The sequence below is a fragment of the Schistocerca serialis genome, chromosome 5 (genome assembly GCF_023864345.2).
Source record: "Schistocerca serialis cubense isolate TAMUIC-IGC-003099 chromosome 5, iqSchSeri2.2, whole genome shotgun sequence".
In the NCBI taxonomy this organism is placed as follows: Eukaryota; Metazoa; Arthropoda; class Insecta; order Orthoptera; family Acrididae; genus Schistocerca; species Schistocerca serialis.
The window spans coordinates 422,834,831-422,851,327 of record NC_064642.1 but is presented as its reverse complement, the minus strand read 5'-3'; the positions used below and the strand labels follow the sequence as shown (position 1 = coordinate 422,851,327).

The 16,497-nt window shown below is 38.0% G+C and overlaps 1 protein-coding gene across 4 annotated transcripts in view; it reads right to left on the bottom strand.

The window, feature by feature from the left end:
- The window catches only part of LOC126481089 (uncharacterized), a 43,024-nt gene extending 35,976 nt beyond the window's left edge, over window positions 1-7,048 (bottom strand). For 3 of the 4 annotated variants that reach the window (XM_050104594.1, XM_050104592.1, XM_050104595.1), the window contains exon 1: window positions 6,845-7,048. The gene's annotated coding sequence lies outside the window, so the exon portion shown is untranslated. The remainder of the gene's footprint in view (window positions 1-6,844) is intronic. The other variant, XM_050104591.1, reaches the window with a different exon arrangement.
- Between the last annotated feature and the right edge of the window lie 9,449 nt (window positions 7,049-16,497).

Genomic DNA, 16,497 nt, shown 5'->3' with positions numbered 1-16,497 from the left:
CTGTGAAGTTTGGATTTTGCAATGAATTACATTTCAAGATTGGGGCATTCTGGAATATTAATATTTTAAACATGAATAACTTTTGAAACAAGGTGTTATCAGGAAAAGTAAGATGCCTGCTTCAAAGTGGAGAACAAAGGTTTTCAGACATGCTATGTCCCTCTTAAAACAAACAATTGTATCATTATTGAATTTTTACATTCATACAGTTTGCATAGTAAATAATGAATATGTCTTTAAATATAACATTTCCAAGATAACTAAATAAACTGCTGTCATCAGCAATCTGTAAATTATACAGTGAATAATGAAATTTAATGAAATACTGCTTAAAAGAGACATTAGTTATTTCCTGTAACTATTGTATATCAACTAATAACAAAAAGACAATAGAAAAGGAGAAAATAATGTAGGCATCAGGAGTCGTATAAGAGCAGCTAGGATAATCCCAGCTTGCTTTGTTACAATGGGAAAACTGTGTTTATTTTTGGTTCCGTCAAATATATTTAGTTGCTTCATTTAGACAGATGTGTACCACATTCCTTGTGGCAGCTACAGCAATTCAAATATTGAACAAACAACACAGACTGTTTGTGAAAGGTGTATTGAACCTGAGTGGTAGTCCCAATAAACATTACTCTGACATATGGAACTCTTTAAATTACAACAGTCATGTGTAAAATAAGGGAAAGACAACCACTCCCCTACAGCAGATCAATGCTTGAAACACATAACAAAAACACCACTCAAACTAGCTTTCAAGCACACACTCATTTTCTAGCAAAAGTAGGCACATTCACACATACAAATGCCTAAACATACACTCCAAAGGTCATGGTGAGGTTGCCTGATTTGCAATAGTGGTTTTAATCAGGACAAGGCACAGAATCTGGACCACATTGTAGTTAGTTTACAGAAAAGTTGATACATTGTTGTCAGGATCAAAAATACTTTGCTGAGTGACTCAACAAAATGAGCAATCTCTCCACCTCCTGTAGGGGCACATAACTTCGAGGGACCTTTGCCAAGTCTTTGCTACAGATTTGTGTGTACTGTGTCATCACATAATATACCTCCTCCTTTGAGGTTATTCTCTTGGCTCACTCAAAGGATGGCCAGCATATGTGTGCCAAAAATATTCATATAAGACATGGATTTTGCATTGATGAAGACCCAAAGGTTGATGGATAAGTGTCTTTAATATACCCCACAAAGAAACAAAACCAGACACAGAATGATGGGCAACATAAATAGCCATTTACACAATCACAAATTGTTTGGACCCATGAGATCTATCCACTGTTAACTGTGTTAAAATACTTTCAGAAATCATTTTAATAATGTTACACAACTCCACCCTTCTGGAAAATGACATCATCAGAGTCACACATTCCCTTTCAGAAAAGCCAGTTTTTCATAATTTACAAGTTTGATATTTCTGTGATAGTGTCAGTCAAAAAGAAGTCTGGGTCATACACCTCTATCGAGAAATGATACAAAAATACATTAAGTTTATGACAGTCTTTCATGAACAACCTGCATAAACAGAAATGTTTCAGCAAGGAGATCTCTTTCATGCTGGTCTAATTCATATGAATGCTTTGAACACCACTGTTGTTTACCAACCAACACGAGAAGTGACAAAGTATGTTCATCCTGTGCTGAGGGTAAAATTATAAAACACTACGTGATGTATCCTTCAAGTAATACAGAGCAATCAGTAATTAACTATTGTTGTTGTTGTTGTCTTCAGTCCTGAGACTGGTTTGATCCAGCTCTCCGTGCTACTCTATCCTGTGCAAGCTTCTTCATCTCCCAGTACCTACTGCAATGTACATCCTTCTGAATCTGCTTAGTGTATTCATCTCTTGGTCTCCCTCTACGATTTTTACCCTCCACGCTGCCCTCCAATACTAAATTGGTGATCCCTTGATGCCTCAGAACATGTCCTACCAACCGATCCCTTCTTCTAGTCAAGTTGTGCCACAAACTCCTCTTCTCCCAAATTCTATTCAATACCTCCTCATTAGTTATGTGATCTACCCATCTAATCAGCATTCATCTGTAGCAACACATTTCGAAAGCTTCTATTCTCTTCTTGTCCAATTAACTATTATAAGGTTGAAATTGTACCAGAAACATGGACACTGGAGAATAGCTACAAATGAAACAGTCTACAAGGAAACAGAACCGGTAATGAGTACAATCAGGAAGAAATGCATTTCTTTTTTCGGACATCTAATCAGAACACCGGAGAACAGGAGCCTAAGGAGAATAATAGAAAAATTGTGGAATAGTAAGAGCAACATTAAGTGGATTACAGAAATCAAGGAAGATATGGATGAGCTACAGATTACTGTGGAAGACCTAAGAAACAAAACTGACAAAATCAGGAAACTCACAGACACACAAACCAGACTGCAAACGAGAATCAATAAACAGACAACAGGAAGGGTAATTTCCGATGAAGAAAGAAGGATGAGATTCGAGGGAATGAAGAAGTACTGGGCTGACAGGAAACTGAAAAATTCTTTGTATAAAGCTGGCTAGAGAGGTCCAATGAAAGCCATAAAATACAAGCCACGTGATAGTTGGATTACCAGTTCTCTACTTACTTGACAAGTGACCTTTATTGGACTGTGAACAATTTGTTGAATGCATTCTCTATGCATTCATCAGAAACATGAGGATAGCCAATCGATTTCCTTACAAACAGACAACCTTCATCTTTAAAACAGATTCATGCATGTCAAAGTACCTGGCAATTACCTGATTTTGTTAATGTATACTTAACTTGTTTCACATTCCTTCCTGATGAAATGTATGGAGCACAATTAATTAATTAAAAGAATTAAATTTAAAAACAGCTATATTTTTAACACCTTGATTGTGTGCTTTTCTGGTTCTCAGCACTTCCCCTGCATAATGAGTGGTCCTCTTTCCCATATCATTGTTTCCTGAAGAAAATCACTAAATATTGTGCAATGTGTATTTAGCCCCAAAGAACACAATTACAAGTAGCAAAGTGGACTGATATCAAGCTGGAAAGAACATGTGATCCATATTCAGCCCTACAGAACACAATGACAAGTAGCGAAATGGATTGCTATAGCGATGGAAAGAGCGTTGCAAAATGTTAAACATTATTTATCAGTAGAAAGTGAAGCAGCCAACAGTTCAAAAACTGATTAGATTTCCACAATGCTTTCCTGGGTCGACAGAAGCATCCCATGCATCGGCTTTGACCCATGACGTAAGGGTGTTGTCATGTGTGACGTCATGACGGCGCGGAGTTTGGTTTGTGAGTGTGGCATGTTTGTAGATGTCATCATGTTGTGGTTTGTTGTGCTCTCTGGGGGTATGTTCAGGGTTTTCATTTGTGTGGTGTAATGGGCTCAGTTTGCTTTTGCTCATTATCCAGAATTGTTCAAGTGTCGGCTGCGTTTGTAGTGGAATTCGTTTCAGTGAGTTAACGATTTTGTGTAAAGGTTAATTTAGTGTTGTTCACTGTACATCATGTGGTAATTTTAGTAAAATTAATCGGTTGTTGTTTTTGTTCAGGAACGGATATGACGGATAAAATTAACAGTGCACAGGTCAAGGAAAGTGTTCGATCTCAATGTGTGGCTGTGTATGTTGATATTGGTATCGGGAGATGTTTTTGAGCTATATAGGCCAAGGGAAGTGTTTGAGCCTAATTTATGGGATCGGGAGTTGCTGTTGAGCTATATAGGTCAAGGGAAGTGTCCGATTCCAAATGATGTGTTTAGTGGTATTTGGGGAGTTTTGTGATGTCGGTTTTTTTAGTCATTTTGTGTGGTTTTGTATGGGGGTGGCTGTCTAAATTTGTTTATATTTAGTTTGCCCCCACCTAAAAACTCCCCATTTCCCGTCCTTGTACCATTAGTGTCATTACGCTTTTTGTGGAAAGTGTGTGTGTTTGTTTTTCAATGTATTTTCATCCTCATAATGTGTACATACCGACTTTATATGTGCCATATTGGAACCGTGGTTTATGGTCGTTTCCGCCATATTTGTGACGTCATGGGTCAAAGCAGATGGGCAGTATCGGACGCTTCCGTATTTCCGCTTTCCTAAGCATAGTAGTATTGGAGTTAATATGTCCTTGCCTTCTTCCACATGAAAATGACCCACCATCCAGCTTACTGGATTTATGCTTAATGGTCAATTCAAATTTAAATTTTTGCATGCACAAGGCATTACAGTGTGAAGGAAAACAATGTAGCTGCCACAAACCCAATTATCAGTACACACACAAATATTTTTTTTTTTAGTAATGGTTGACCTACAGTAGTGAAATAAAATAAAGCAGCTACCAGCAAAGGCAACCTCACATTTGTACAGAAGTGATGTACAATTCATTTGCTAGCGCTATCAATCTTGGCAGTTAGTATCCCAAAAAAGTCAAAAGGTAATGACACAGATAAAGCCAACCATATCAGATTAAAAAACAAATTTAATGTTAGGATAGGAAATGCTCGTGAGTGGAATGCAGGAGACATTAGTGTGTGGGTAGATATACTACACTTCTTGTACTCAGGACTTCAATAGTGCAATACCCAATGGAGTACAGGATAATTAGCAGGAATGCAATACAAATCAGTGAGCATATTGTGTAAATTGCATGGATGATGAAATACAGCTTTGGGGGATGAAGACATCATTTTTAAGTACAACACCCCTCATCTCAAGGCGTGCTGAGCAGCAGTTCCCACGTTTTGCCCACCCCTTTCCCCTCCTTATCACTTTCCACTCCATTCCTATGCTAAACTGACACATTCCTTCCACCTCATCATTTCCTCTCTCTTATAGAGAAGCTATTATAAAACAATGATTACCTTTTTAATACAATTTCTCTCAAATTTATTCTATCATATCTAAAACAGCAGTAAAGTAACACAACAGTAAATCTGTAGGCACCTTTCTTTTAGCATTACTATATATCTACATTAAAGCTATGAAAAATTTGCTTTCAGTTACATCAGCTTCATCTGAATCCAAATTACTTTTAATACTAAGATGAAAGATTTTATTACACAATTTTATTCCCTCAGTTACAGAATTTTATCCAAAATATTGTGCCATTAGAGTGTTACCGGAAGTGGCTGAAGACCCTTTGTCATGAAATCTTACCTGAGGACTGCCTGGGAACAGTACAATTTGAGCAATAGTGGATTTAATATGAAGGTCTCACAGCAAGTGTTTAGCAGGATTATGTACATAGGTCTCCACTGTTTTAATTTACACAAATGATTTGTCCAGTTTTATGTTAGAATGTTTAAAAATAGTTCCCTTAGCTCCTAAAAGAATTTGGAGACATCAATGCAGCACACTGAAGAACATTTCAAATAGTTTAATATGTGGTTAAAAAGTGAATAAATTACATATCGATCAAGGCAAAGCCACTGCTAGTTTCTCCAGTTTACATAACGGTAATCATTTGTGTGTTTACCACATCAGAATTCATATGCACATAATTTTAACATAGATTAACAGTAGTTGTCACCTTTGTAAAAAGATTGTGTGGAAACCTAGTTATCAGTTACACTTGATCAGCTCTTGTTATACATTATTCTACAAAGCCATTTAACAAATACAGTGCTGTTACATGCAAGTTTCCCTAGAGCAAAAGAATGTTTGTTTCGCAGTGAAGTTTATCATGTACACCACCAGGGTAAAAAGCAACGAATCTTGGAAACTGACTTCCAAGAAACTGTTTAACTCATTCATACGTACAAACAGTTGGTTCATGAAAACAAAAAATAGCAGCTAAAACAACTATTCGTTTGCCAGCATGACACACACCACAGGCAGGTGATCAACATATCTGCTACTATGCACAAACTAGAGTGTGGCAGAGTAGTTATAGCTACTCACAAGTGCAATTAGTTCATATCGTACAAAGAGAAGCATGCAACTGCTTCAAGAACTGGAAGAATTTAAGTCATGCCAGTAACACGATTAATTCTCGATGTTGCTTTAACGTAAGTTGTTAATACTATACATTAATATATAAATACACTATTGCAACCATACAATGTGTAATAATGAGAATTTTAGCTGTTATGAGATACTGTATCTGCCTCATTATATGTGTACCTTGTATGTACATGGACATAAAACAATGACATCCACTGTATAAGAACATTTAAAGACTGATAAATAAATAATGCAATGTAAATTCAGACGTTAATTGTGGGCTGTTTATTAAGGGTACAATAAAAAACTAACAAGCTCTTGGTATGCAAAGAAAATTTCTGTGCATTACAGAATTAACAATTACAACTGTAGTGGGCTACAGTATTCTTAATAAAGTACTAATAACTTCTGCAATTAGATCTCTATATACCACCTCGTTTATTTCGATTACGTCTCTTATTCGGCATCAAATAATTTTCGTTAGTCAGGTATGCAAGGTTTTGCATTGCAGCTGCCAAATTCTTTTTGAGAGATAAAACACAGGAAACACGTTTTTCAATACATTTTATTTGTGTGTTGCCTTCATTTCGATAACACTATTACAATAAGATAAACATTTAAGAACAATTTAAGAGATGTGGCAATTACTACTACAACATTTTTGCAAATGCCTGGGGTTTAATTCTGAAATCAGCATTATCATTACAGAATTGAACGTTTCAGTACGTTGTGACCGACAGCAAATATTTACGGCCTTGAAGTCTACAAAATAAGTAAAGGAAATGAAAGGACTATGCGACATCTTAATACTTTTTTCTTCCTTCTACATAGGTACCTTGTACAGCAATGCGATGGGTATTATTAAGAAAGGTTCATGCTACAAGCGATTCTGAATTTATTTTACCTCAATTATTGGTATAGCGGTATTCCTCGAAGGTTGCTACGAACTAAAAAGACCTAAATTATCTCATTCTCAGTAGATACGAGGGTGGCACAGGACATCCGCTGATATATGCATAAAAAAGGCGGGGCGGAAAGTTTGAGTTACACGTCGCGCCTTAGTGCATTGACATTACCACTCCACAGATGAATACGCATGCGCATATGGAAATCGACGAGCACTTCACTGTAGAAACTAGCAGCTTGAACATTTATCATGTCTCACAAACTGTATCGCCCACAGCTCTGATCGCGGAAGCAATTGTGTACATTTATTACCGAGTGTATAATAATTGTCGAACGACGTGCATATTCATATCTATATTTATTTATCGTTGTTGATTATGTACATATTGTGGGTTTTATTGGTTACGTAAACATAAAGATAAAATACATTCAGCTACATACACAAATGACAAGTATACATAATATATAACACAATATACAATATTAATAATTGGACAGAGAAATAAATGGAATAAAAATAAACGATGTGACTTCTGAAATTTTCCCGGCGTATTTCTTCTTCTAATAATTTCCGGGTATGCAGCCGGATCCCGTCGACATTCTGCCACGATATTTCGGCCCAGAGACGTCCGGCCATCATCAGGTGAGTACACAACTACTGAAGAGCCCAGGTGCAGTCGCGGTATTTATGCCGAATCTCGCGCATGTTGATGGCCGGACGTCTCTGGGCCGAAATATCGTGGCAGAATGTCGACGGGATCCGGCTGCATACCCGGAAATTATTAGAAGAAAAAAAACGACATAATACCGACATACATCTTCCCATGTGTTGTAAGAAAAGGAAGCATGTTTAAGGATGCAGTGTAAACTAATCTTCCATGGTATTTCTGAAATAGCCTTGAATTTTACAGAAACTATTTGTAATATGTTTTTGTTGCGGAACAGTATGTCTCCCGGGAATAAACTGTTCGTTAATGAAACCGATTTGGTCGAACTTCTACAAGAGGTCATGGGCCCAGGCCACGTCTAGCTGAACGAAACATAGTTTTAGGAGAAGACTGATCAAATCCAGTGCGTCTTGGTGGAAGAAATTATTGTTGATACCAGTCGTTCGAACGGTAACGGGAACCGTCTATAACAACATAGCTAAAAATGGCGATTATAAAGTGAATCTTGACGAACATTAATGGCCTGATGATTGGACTAAGTGTATTTGTATTTGTGTCTATTTCGCTTCGTTCACACGTACTCGAGGGCATACTTTCACATTTGTATGTTACGTATTTTGTGGTGAAATCTGTGCAGTGTAAGCCTAGGTTGTCTCAGGATGAATAAACTACTACCACAACTATCACCACTAGCTGTACTATTAACATGTGTGGTATTGCCATGGGATCCGACAAAGATACAAAAGGCACCATGAACAGAATGGCAACAGCATGACGCGAAAGTAGCATGTCTGAGTGCAACTGAGCTAATTTAACCGGTTACTGAACTTAATAATAATAGCTTTATTCAACATCTAATGGTTCACTGCACATGTACGGAAACAGTAATGATTACAGTTGTTTGTACAATACGCAAGACACATTCTTCTGAATACGTCATTCATTTGCAAAAAAATTACAATAAGATGTTTACTGATTTCTATTTACATAATTTCACAAAGCATTTATTGTTCTTCGTATATGTATGGTACTCTTCTAATGTGTAGAAAGGGTGCTTTACTAAAAATTTCTTAAGCTGATGTTTCAGTTTCATTGTAGGAAGAGCCATGACTGCACTAGGCAGTGCACTAGCTAATTTTATACCTGTGTACTGAGGCACCTTTTCGTAAAGTGCTGTTCTGTGGCTGCTGATGTTAAATCTTTCTGGGTCATTCCATGTCAAGTGTACCAGTTTAGAAGATGATCCCAGCTCGACCATCTTCAATTTTGATGAAAATTGTACAGGATGTACCTGAGGGCCCTACATGAACTTATGCAGTTTCAGGCTCACCCGCAACTTGGTTGGAGTGATAGAGCGAGTTTCGTGAAGGCCACTTTTACAGAGACCGAAAAGTCGTGAAGAAATCGTCAAGTTTGGCATTCCACTGTTCCTAATGTAAAAGAGCTAGACTCTTGCTTCTGGATATAGTGGTACAACTTTGTGCGCTCTACACACAAATGTTGCAAGTAGAGTTCAGGAAGAAATGTATTTGGCATAATCTCAGTTCAAAGTGGGCAAAAAATCATATCGCGAGAAATTTGCCCCATAGTTTTACGAGATTTAAGTAGTAGATAAAGTGCGCTATGGACCTGGTCTTTTGCCAAACTACTGTCTGTCTGGGTGTTTAGTATATCACAAATTTTGGCCTGGCTTGTGTGCTTAATTACTGTGCTACTATCCTGTAAATTTGCTAAAAAACATGAATGTATCAAAATATACCCATGTTCGAAATCATGTATCTCAAAATGAACGCCTACTACATTACATTCATTAACACCATTCAACGGAACACATTTCATTTTATTAGAAAAACTTATTTTCATTTTGGTGTCTCTTTGGGTAAGGTGAAAAAAATTCGCCTAAACTATCGACTTTTTTGGTAATTCGGAAAATACCTGCGTTGGTCCATGGTGGCTATGCCACTACCAATCTCACGTCTGGTAACCCCATCGCCAAGGGGCTACGCCCAATAGCCATGCAAGGTCAGCCATGTGTGGGTTTCTTTACATCAGGTTCCCAAGTCTGAAAGTGGGTGTCTAGCGGGTTCCCAAGCCGGAATGCGAATATCTAGCAGGTTCCAAAGTGTGAATGTGGGTATCTAGCAGGTTCCAAACCCTTTTTTGGTCCTCTCTGTGGTTCCCAATCTGTGATACAGAATTCTTCAATTGTTAAATGTTTTAAATTTTTTGCTGATGTCCAAAATTATTGCTTCAGGCAAACTGTATTGCCGCCCCATCATTGTGGCAGCTGTGACTGGCATGACTGCAATTATCTGTTGTTCTGGGATCCAGCAAACATCTCTTCTAGTAGGCCAATGAAGTGATTCGGCAGCTCCATGAGGATGCATGAAATTAATCAAGGCATCTTTTTCTTCACATGAAACTTCACAGATATTTCCTATCAACCTTTTTCCATCATAAACGCAACCAACATACTGTCCAGGCTGTAGTTCATTAATGGCAACATGTTTAGTAGCAACTTTAGCATGTCAGTTAACATTTGCTATAAAGGACAATGTATCATTTGATACTCTGTGAATCTTGAGTCGCTTTTCGTCTATTGGCACAAATGGTGATGGTCTCTTGTACCACTGTACATCCATCCTCAAAACGTTTCTCTTGATCAATTTTTGCATCTTTAATAATTTCTTTTTTAATATAAATAAATTCAATGCCATGAACATTTTTTTGCAATATTCGAACACATCAGTTGGAGTTAAGATTTGGTTGTCAATTGGGCGTTGAAGGCTAGCTCTTGCTGCTAAACGCTTAACTGTGCCCTCAGTTCCGTCACATGGTGATTTCCCATGGCTTGTTCCGAAAAAAATCCATTCTGCAGTATTGCCAACATCTTTTTGATGATGGCAAAGATTTAGGAAGCTCTTAAGATTTTTGTACTGTGCTGCAGAACCGTCGCTAAAATAATGAATATGCTTAATTTCTTTAAAAATGCACTTAAGTGTTTTGATCAAGTATGTTAAAAACAAATGCACTGCAACTGTGTCATGTCAGAGGCAATCACTGATTATGCAGTAGCGGACACTCTTTAGGTCTTCATTACCCTTGTAGTAAATGACAAATGGATGTATTGCAGCATGACTATTTTCCCAATTGAATCCCTGCACTGCGTCTTGGACAATAAAGGAGTAATTTTCTGTGAAATTCATTAACATAATCAATTCTTCTGGATTGAGACCTTCTTTAGTGAACTGGAAATGCTTGCTCTGATGCTTTGCAATGTAATGGTGAGTAACAAGGATCAAAAACTTTGTAACTAATAGTTCAATGAATTCTTCAACTGTCATTTCTCTGGTTTCAAGTGTATTTCTATAAGTGTGAGTCCATTGTTTCAACTGAATTATATCCTCAGGATCAATATCTACAAAAGCGCTTTCCAAATATTCATTTAGAGCTTCTGTTCCTGGACATACTTCACAGTAATGAAGTATGCAGTCCTTTGTTTCCAAATTACGGAAAATTTTTCTCAGTAAAATTTTGTAATCTTCTTTTATTGGGCTATGTGCTAACGTTAGTTTCACATTTTGATGTGTTGTGCAGACACAAACTGAATGTGAACCAGGAGTGCCTACAGTCACACACCACTTTGGCCTTAATTCACAAAATTTGGAAAATACAATTTCCAGTCCATTTTTATTGTGGTATGCAACTAACATTTCTTTAAAGTTGCCCAGTAATAAGTATTTCTGTTTTATAACCTTTTCGCCATCTATCTGAACAGTAATACAGTCCTTTTTTCCTGGACAAATCCGACTAAACTCTTCATCATAATAATGCTTTTTCCCAGATTTGCCTTTGGGCTGTGCCAGTATTCCTAGTTCAGCTTTTAACTTTCTAACCTTCCTTACAATTGTTTCTGAAACACAAAATTCTTCCATAGTCTTTTTGATAGACCAGCTTTGGGAAACTAAGGTCAAAATTTGAATTTTCTCGTTATTATTTGATGTATGTAATTTTTCTTTCAATTCTTGGATCAGCCCAATGTAATCTGAACAAGTCAAGCATTGCTTGCTTGTGGACGGTTGCTCCAATTCACTGGGATCAAGTCCTCCCACTTCTGCAATTTTCTCAATAATTGCACCTTCAACTTGGTGTATTTTGCGCTTTGCATATCCTTTTGTATCCCTTGCACCAATTTGTTGAAATTTTAGTGGTGATATTCTGACAGACATTAAGCTTGTATTCAAATTGTGACCAACATTAGTCTCATCATCTTCATCTGACTGATATGTAACGTCCATTTGTGAATATTTTAGTGTATCAAATTTTTTTCTACAGAAAGGGCACATTTTTTGGCCTGGTTTAATATCAGACATGATCACCCTTTTTAGTAGGTCAGCTGTTTCAATGTTCATTGAGCGCAAGCTTTTTCTTGCAGTGTGGTTTTTCTTGCCAAATGAGTTGCACCGTGATCTTTGAAAGAATTCAAATCTTTTTAGGAGTAAAGCTTCATGATGGAAGCATAGTTGAGTATTTTCAGTAGAGTGTAAACCACTCCAAGTAGCAAGTAATTCTTGTTCTTCTGAGAAAAGTTGCTTTACAGCTTTCAGTCCTTTTAAGGCACTGTATGTCGTTAAATGGCATGGGGAATCAGTATTTCCGAAACTGCATACATTAACTTGATCTTGTTCTTCCCTTTAAGCAACAACTTGATATGCTTCAGACACTAAAATCAGATTGTTGAGTCCTAAATGAAGAAAAGTAATAAAGTTAATAAGCATTCAGCTTCCCAAAAATTATGTAGCAGTTTCTAGTACAGTTAAATGGTTAAATTTAGCAACAAACCGGTCACAAACAGGTTTAAAATCACCGAATAAACAGCAAAATGAATATTTAAACAATGAAGACATGTTGTTGTTGTTGTTGTGGTGGTCTTCTGTCCAGAGACTGGTTTGATGCAGCTCTCCATGCTACTCTATCCTGCGCAAGCTTCTTCATCTCCCAGTACCTACTGCAACCTACATCCTTCTGAATCTGCTTGGTGTATTCATCTCTTGGTCTACCTCTACGATTTTTGTCCTCCACGCTGCCCTCCAATGCTAAATTTGTGATCCCTTGATGCCTCAAAACATGTTCGACCAACCGATCCCTTCTTCTAGTCAAGTTGTGCCACAAGCTTCTCTTCTCCCCAATCCTATTCAATACCTCCTCATTAGTTACGTGATCTACCCACCTTATCTTCAGCATTCTTCTGTAGCACCACATTTCGAAAGCTTCTATTCTCTTCTGGTCCAAACTAGTTATCGTCCATGTTTCACTTCCATACATGGCTACACTCCATACAAATACTTTCAGAAACGACTTCCTGGCACTTAAATCTATACTCGATGTTAACAAATTTCTCTTCTTCAGAAACGATTTCCTTGCCATTGCCAGTCTACATTTTATATCCTCTCTACTTCGGCCATCATCACTTATTTTACTCCCTAAATAGCAAAACTCCTTTACTACTTTAAGTGGCTCATTTCCTAATCTAATTCCCTCAGCATCACTCGATTTAATTTGACAACATTCCATTATCCTCGTTTTGCTTTTGTTGATGTTCATCTTAAATCCTCCTTTCAAGACACTGTCCATTCCGTTCAACTGCTCTTCCAAGTCCTTTGCTGTCTCTGACAGAATTATAATGTCATTGGCGAACCTCAAAGTTTTTATCTTTTCTCCATGGATTTTAATACCTACTCCGAATTTTTCTTTTGTTTCCTTTACTGCTTGCTCAATATACAAATTGAATAACATTGGGGAGAGGCTACAACCCTGTCTCACTCCTTTCCCAACCACTGCTTCCGTTTCATGTCCCTTGACTCTTATAACTGCCATCTGCTTTCTGTACAAATTGTAAATAGCCTTTCGCTCTCTGTATTTTACCCCTGCCACCTTTAGAATTTGAAAGAGAGTATTCCAGTCAACATTGTCAAAAGCTTTCTCTAAGTCTACAAATGCTAGAAACGTAGGTTTGCCTTTTCTTAATCTTTCTTCTAAGATAAGTCGTAAGGTTAGTATTGCCTCACGTGTTCCAACATTTCTACGGAATCCAAACTGATCTTCCCCGAGGTCCGCTTCTACCAGTTTTTCCATTCGTCTGTAAAGAATTCGCGTTAGTATTTTGCAGCTGTGACTTATTAAACTGATAGTTCGGTAATTTTCACATCTGTCAACACCTGCTTTCTTTGGGATTGGAATTATTATATTCTTCTTGAAGTCTGAGGGTATTTCGCCTGTCTCATACATCTTGCTCACCAGATGGTAGAGTTTTGTCATGACTGGCTCTCCCAAGGCCATCAGTAGTTCTAATGGAATGTTGTCTACTCCTGGGGCCTTGTTTTGACTCAGGTCTTTCAGTGCTCTGTCAAACTCTTCACGCAGTATCTTATCTCCCATTTCGTCTTCATCTACATCTTCTTCCATTTCCATAATATTGTCCTCAAGTACATCGCCCTTGTATAAACCCTCTATATACTCCTTCCATCTTTCTGCCTTCCCTTCTTTGCTTAGAACTGGGTTTCCATCTGAGCTCTTGATATTCATACAAGTGGTACTCTTCTCTCCCAAGGTCTCTTTAATTTTCCTGTAGGCAGTATCTATCTTACCCCTAGTGAGACAAGCCTCTACATCCTTACATTTGTCCTCTAGCCATCCCTGCTTAGCCATTTTGCACTTCCTGTCTATCTCATTTCTGAGACGTTTGTATTCCTTTTTGCCTGCTTCATTTACTGCATTTTTATATTTTTTTCCTTTCATCAATTAACTTCAATATTTCTTCTGTTACCCAAGGATTTCTATTAGCCCTCGTCTTTTTACCTACTTGATCGTCTGCTGCCTTCACTACTTCATCCCTCAGAGCTACCCATTCTTCTTCTACTGTATTTCTTTCCCCCATTCCTGTCAATTGTTCCCTTATGCTCTCTCTGAAACTCTCTACAACCTCTGGTTCTTTCAGTTTATCCAGGTCCCATCTCCTTAAATTCCCACCTTTTTGCAGTTTCTTCAGTTTCAATCTGCAGTTCATAACCAATAGATTGTGGTCGGAATCCACATCTGCCCCTGGAAATGTCTTACAATTTAAAACTTGGTTCCTAAATCTCTGTCTTACCATTATTATAATCTATCTGATACTTTTTAGTATCTCCAGGATTCTTCCAGGTATACAACCTTCTTTTATGATTCTTGAACCAAGTGTCTGCTATGATTAAGTTATGCTCTGTGCAAAATTCTACAAGGCGTCTTCCTCTTTCATTTCTTCCCCCCAATCCATATTCACCTACTATGTTTCCTTCTCTCCCTTTTCCTACTGACGAATTCCAGTCACCCATGACTATTAAATTTTCGTCTCCCTTCACTACCTGAATAATTTCTTTTATCTTGTCACACATTTCATCAATTTCTTCATCATCTGCCGAGCTAGTTGGCATATAAACTTGTACTACTGTAGTAGGCATGGGCTTTGTGTCTATCTTGGCCACAATAATGCGTTCACTATGCTGTTTGTAGTAGCTAACCCACACTCCTATTTTTTTATTCATTATTAAACCTACTCCTGCATTACCCCTATTTGATTTTGTATTTATAACCCTGTAATCACCTGACCAAAAGTCTTGTTCCTCCTGCCACCAAACTTCACTAATTCCCACTATATCTAACTTTAACCTATCCATTTCCCTTTTTAAATTTTCTAACCTACCTGCCCGATTAAGGGATCTGACATTTCACGCTCCGATCTGTAGAACGCCAGTTATCTTTCTCCTGATAACGACATCCTCTTGAGTAGTCCCCGCCCGGAGATCCGAATGGGGGACTATTTTACCTCCGGAATATTTTACCCAAGAGGACGCCATCATCATTTAATCATACAGTAAAGCTGCATGTCCTCGGGAAAAATTACGGCTGTAGTTTCTCCTTGCTTTCAGCCATTCGCAGTACCAGCACAGCAAGGCCGTTTTGGTTAATGTTACAAGGCCAGATCAGTCAATCATGCAGACTGTTACCCCTGCAACTACTGAAAAGGCTGCTGCCCCTGTTCAGGAACCACATGTTTGTCTGGCCTCTCAACAGATACCCCTCTGTTGTGCTTGCACCTATGGTACGGCCATCTGTATCGCTGAGGCACGCAAGCCTCCCCACCAACGGCAAGGTCCATGGTTCATGAAGACATAATCAACAAAATTCCAAATTTTAGGCGACATTCTTGCACCTTATCCAAAGAGACACCAAAATGAAAATAACTTTTCCTAATAAAATGAAATGTGCTCTGTTGAATGGTATTAATGAATGTAATGTTGTAGGTGTCCATTTTGAGATACATGGCTTCGAACATGGGTATATTTTGATACACTCATGTTTTTTAGCAAATTTTCGGGATGGTTGCACAGTAATTAAACACACAAGCCAGGCCAAAATTTGTGATGTACTAAACACCCAGACAGACAGTAGTTTGGTAAAAGACCAGGTCCATAGCGCACTTTCTCCACTACTTGTGACTTGTTAAACTATGGGGCAAATTTCTTGCGACATGATTTGTTGCCCACTTTGAACTGAGAATATACCAAATGCATTGCTTTCTCTACTCTACTTGCAACATTTGTGTGTAGAGCACACAAAGTTGTACCACTAACTATACCCAGAAGCAAGAGTCTAGCTCTTTTACATTTGGAACAGTGGAATGGCAAACTTGACGATTTCTTCACGACTTTTCGGTCTCTGTAAAAGTGGTCTTCACGAAAATGGCTCTAGCGCATCAACCAAGTTACAGGTGAGCCTGAAACTTTGCATAAGTTCATGTAGGCCCCACAGGTACATCCTGTACAAATTTCATCAAAACTGAAGATGGTAAATCTGGGAGCCCTAGGACACTTCACGTGGAGTGATCCTTCCTTATTTCTAGTATTGTATTGGTGGAAATGGGAATAAGTGTTTGGGTGCAATTTGG